The 5254-nt window shown below is 33.5% G+C and overlaps 1 long non-coding RNA gene across 1 annotated transcript; it reads right to left on the bottom strand.

The window, feature by feature from the left end:
* Window positions 1-2272: 2272 nt before the first annotated feature.
* On the bottom strand, window positions 2273-3390 carry LOC104228208 (uncharacterized). The gene is made up of 2 exons (XR_011404902.1): window positions 3010-3390; window positions 2273-2767 (listed from the first exon to the last, which is right to left on the bottom strand). It is a non-coding gene; the product is annotated as an uncharacterized lncRNA (long non-coding RNA).
* Between the last annotated feature and the right edge of the window lie 1864 nt (window positions 3391-5254).

The raw sequence follows: 5254 nt of genomic DNA, 5'->3' as shown, positions 1-5254 counted from the left end.
ATTTTTTCTCCAAGCAACAGACAAATACAACAGATCTCACCCTTTCTTCTCAAGAAAAACGGCCGCACACACTCATTTTACCACGGAAGCTTCTCTGAAAATGCACACCTGAATTCACACCCAACATTTGAGAGACTCACTTTGAAAGTTCTTCACACTCAAAAGAGCTGAAAGCAAAGGCTTTAAAATTCAAAATTTTCAGCTGGATTCGGGTAAAGGTTTGCTGCTCTGTTGCTACTGTTGAAATTGCTTCTTGAGCTCCTCATGTGATTTGGATTCTGCTTTTCTTTGGCTTATCTCTTGGTGTCCGCTTAACTCTGTTAGGTCAGTCTCAAATCCTTTATATTATGTTTTGTTGAATGGCTATATAAAGTTATTGAATTCCTTTTAGATTTTTGGATTTGCTCAAAAATACGATTTCTGCTATTCTAGTGTGTCATGGATGAATGTTTGGTTTCCATTTGAATAAAGTAGTGTAATGAATCGAAAATGTTAAACTTTAGATTAAATGTTGACGAAGTAAATTATGTAAAGATTTTGGAATCTGTTATTTTCTTTGGGAGTCTTTACTCATTTTCTTTAATTTCCACTTCTTGTCATCGAGGAAGAGAGTAAAATCCAAGCAAATTTGCTCTTAAATCGAGGATATGATGGCCAGCATTGGTTATCTTTTAATAGCAAACAAGCCATAAATTATATTCTATACTCCACTTTCAGAAATAAGATAAGCGGCATCATGAGGTATATAGTTTTTTTTAGTAGCAAAAATATAAAGATATATAGTATCACATGTTTCAACTCGTAGGCATAATGATTCCTCAATAGTTTGTTAATGAGTTGTTTGTGCACTCCAGCTTTTACAACCACAATCTACTTTATTTATTTGATTAGTTTAAACATCAAAATCCCCCCCCCCCATCCTCTCTGCCTCACGTTTTCTTGTTCTTGGACTTTTTGCCTCCTGATTTTTCCAATCCTTTTTTACTAGTCTATGTATTTTCATGACTTGTACATTAAGTTACATAAGTCGAGCAAATTTAAATATATGTCTTCCATTTTTACAAAAACTTTTGAAGTATGTATATGTTCGCGTATGTATAAAAGAGATAGAAAACGCAAGCTAAAAAATAGAAATTGGCTTGAACTTTCGTAGTTTACTTTAGGTGCGTTAATTGAATAATTGTCATAGCTACGGGTACGGTTCCCGTAACGTAGTTTGTGACACCTAGTTACTAAAATTCGGGGGTACAGTTATGTGACCCGACCACAATTTAATCTTTTAAAAAAAATTAAACATTTTGTAGATCGTGAGTACGGTTCTCGTGACATGATTCGCAATATGTAACAATAATTAAATAAAAGCGGTTATAAGGTAAAAATGCACAATAGTTTAAAAAATATATTAAAATCAGATAATATGCCAGTTATAATAGTTTAAGCGGCCGTGCTAGAACCACGGAACTCGGGAATGCCTAACACCTTCTCCTGGGTTAACAGAATTCCTTACTTAGAACTTCTGGTTCGCAGACTTCAAAAGGAAAGTCGAATTTCCTCGATTTGGGAGTTAAAAATAAATCTGTGACTTGTGACACCAATTAAAATATTCCAAGTGGCGACTCTAAAAAAATTAAATAAATAATTCCATTTCGAATAATGTCATTTAAATTGGAAAAACTCCCTTATACTACCTTCGGGTGTGTAAAAAGGAGGTGTGACAGCGGTCATTGAACGTTTTACTATAGCAATAAATTCATAAAATTATTTTTATCACATAAAAAAATAAAGTGTACCCATTTATGCACAAAACTATTTTCTTTTCTTTTTGTAGAAATTATTACTTAAATTTTAACACCATTTGCATCCAATTAGGATCTTGATCTTTTATTTCTTTTCTTCACATAGAAAATGAATCGTCGACCTTTCTTTTCTTTTAAATTAAGATTAAGATGCTTTCTTTATGGGATCTCGTTGTCTATGTTGAAAACAATGCCAATTTTCCTACCAATAATTAGTGATGCAAAGCAATGAACTTTTTTTCCTCCTCTCTTTTCCTGTTTAGAATTGGTCAATTCACAATAGGTGTAATAGTTTTATATGTATATATTTCAATTCTTTTATATGTGTAAATAAATAATTTGAACAAGAATAATTAATCGTTCTAAATCTACCTCTGCTGGGGACGAAGTACTCGTGTTGTATATGTGATCTAAATAATAGTAATACTTCTAAAGAAAATTATCAACGTCGTAAAAAGAAAGATAAAAGATGAAGATTACAAAGATTAGAGATCTCAGATTCCATATATGGACGCCCATTTAATTTACATCCACAAATATTTCACAAAAGGAAATATTAGAAACCGCAAAAAGAAAAAAAAGATTCAACAAAATTGTTTGATGGGATTCACTCTCTTCATCTTCTTCGTGATTCCCATCATATCTTTACACAAGATTTTTTTTAAGGTGTCGAAATTCATCCTTATTTTTCTGCATATCGTAAAACTACTTGCAGCATCAGAAACCATTTTCTTCCCTTTTTTTATTTAATTTTTTGACTTGTCGCTTCCTCATTCATGATTTAATCGATTCAAGCGACTGCAACTGTGCCATTTCTCACAGCTTTATTTGCATCAGTTTCTTTGGTTGGGGTTTCAGTTTTTGTTCGTGAGGATCTCTTTGATGCAGAAAGTTTCCATTTTCTTTCATTAGCTTCATCCATTTCTATCTGCTCTTGTCTGCATTCTTCGCTACAAAATGGTGTATCCCCTCTGTAATCAATCACAAACAAGTCGGATCAGCTATTTATATATATTCTCACTATTTATGTGTATTGTGAGGCCTCGTCATAAATTGACTAGTAACTTTATATTCCATTGATCATACAAGAGCCGGATCCATGATTTAAACTGTTTGATAACTGAATTGAATGTTTTTTTTTTGTATTTATGTATGGGTTCAAATTTTAATATTTGTTGAAAATCTTAGTAAAAGATGTATGTAAAATGCTAACCTGTACATGAAGATGTCACTGTTGTGAGCCAAGGGCCTTTGGCAAAGAGTGCAAGCATCAAGAAAATGAGGTTGGTAGTGGTGATCTTCACACCCAGTGTAATATAGTGCAGCTGACTTCATTCTTCTGTATAATGAAGAAGAAATTTAAAAACCTTGTTTTCTTCTGTAAAAAAACAAATAAACTGGATCTTGCTGATATGATATTGGTATGAATGATAAGTGCAGAGAACAGGAGAAGAAGAGTAAAGTAGATTCTGGGAGGAGGGTGAGAAGGGCCAAACTCTCTTATATAATGAGGGCTGGCCAGAGAAGAAATAAAAAATGATTTTTTTTAAAAAAAAAAAAACTTAATTGGGTCTATAGACAATTTATCAAATAATTAAAGGACTGCCAAGTCACCAAATTCTACTAGCACCAAGAATAACGTAGTTTGTTGGGAGGAAGTAAAGTTGTTTATATATGAAAATTATTAAAATTGTAATAAATAGTATGAACTCATAAGTTTAAATGTGAACTTGTAGAATTAAAATCTTAGATTCGCTTCTGGTGTGACCTATATGTCATGGTTTCGAGCTGTGAAATTAGTCACTTACTTTTGTATCAAGATAGGGTGATTATAGCATACCTCTTGGGGTACGGTCCTTATTTGAACCATACATGAACACGGGATGCTTCGCGCACTGATTTTTTTTTTTGGTTAGGTGCTGTATGGACCACTATGGAAAAGGTAGTACTCGTGGTAGTAATTCTGAGACTTCGGGGAGCAAACATGAATATAAGAAATAGTTAAAAAGGAAAAAGGGAAAAAAAAGGAAAACTACTCACTGTTTCTCAGAATCCAAGGGGTGGTATAGTGGCAGTATTACTACTAGCCCAATTTGGTCACGACAAGCAAGCAAGAGTACTTTTTGTAAAATTGTGCTTTTTGAGTGCACTAACTTCTTTATTAGCAATTTGCTCCCTCATATTTGAGGGAATATTTGACAAGTGCATGAACTTTGATTATATTAGTATTAAATTGTGGTGCATATATTTCTTTTCAGATTTGAATTACAATTCTAGGTCTAGACTAATTTTGACCTTTCCTGTAAAGGGGTGCTTTTTCTTCCTAAGTACAAAAATAGCCGTACTAACCCTATAGTACAAAGAATAGCCGTACTAAAAAGAAATTTATTAGTCTCGAGCTTCTTATGACTCATTTCAATTTAGTTTTACCCCTATTCATTTTTTTTTAAAGAATCTTGGCATGGAGATCTGTGATACAAAAGATAGTATAATAATTTGTATCACAAATTATTCAACATATAAAGAAATAAAATTTTATTATCGATCAATTATTCCTATAATATTTTGAAACTTCAGATTATGGACATGTAAAGTTTTATTGCATAGATACTTAACATTATTTTTCATAAAGCATAAAAACCTTCATCATTATATAGGCGTATGAGTGTGTGAAATGATTTTAATATATTTTTACTTTTTAAAGAGGGCATAATTAATTTTTTTTTATTTTCTATCCGGTGTCCGGTACTCATATTGAGGCCCGATAAAATTCGGATTCACTGAAAAATCCCACATTGTAAGGTAAAATGCTCCCTAACAAAGAGTACTTACCACTCCATCACAACTTTTGTGGGTAAGAAAGGCATGACTAGTGATTTAATGTTTTGATCTGATTCTCAAAATTAAAATATTGCAATATTCTTCCTCCAGCTAAAAATGCATCATAGAAAAAACAAATGGTAGCTGGAGCTAAATTTCCCATAATATAGGGCCTTGTAGCAAAATGCAAAAAGCAAAAAACACAAAGTTGAAAATAAAACCCACTAATTTTCTCCATCATCACATGAAGACTTATCATGATTTCTCTAGAAAAGCCACCCTTTTTGCTTTGTCATTTTTCTTTCCTCCCACATTGGAGCTGCGTCAGCGTAGGTCCCACTGACCCCACAATACAACACAGCTCTGGGCCCCGTATTCTTACATAATTAGAGCACAGCCAATTAAAAACCACGAATTTGGTGGGACCCGAGGTAAAGGGACCAGCATAAGACATGCGGGCTCTATTTTCAAAGTCTTTGTCTACCCCCTGCCCCGGCTCTCTGCCCGTACCCGTCGGGCAGCATTATTCTAACGTCTTCGATTATTGATTTTTGGTATTCCGGTTACACGTCCATCCTCGTCAGTTCACCAGCGAAGCGCCAAATCAATACTCCTTCTGGACACGTGGTTTTTGATGT

This window comes from Nicotiana sylvestris, chromosome 1 (genome assembly GCF_000393655.2).
Source record: "Nicotiana sylvestris chromosome 1, ASM39365v2, whole genome shotgun sequence".
NCBI classification, from domain to species: domain Eukaryota; kingdom Viridiplantae; phylum Streptophyta; class Magnoliopsida; order Solanales; family Solanaceae; genus Nicotiana; species Nicotiana sylvestris.
Note: the sequence above shows the minus strand (reverse complement) of the source record. Positions and strands in the feature narration are given on the sequence as shown.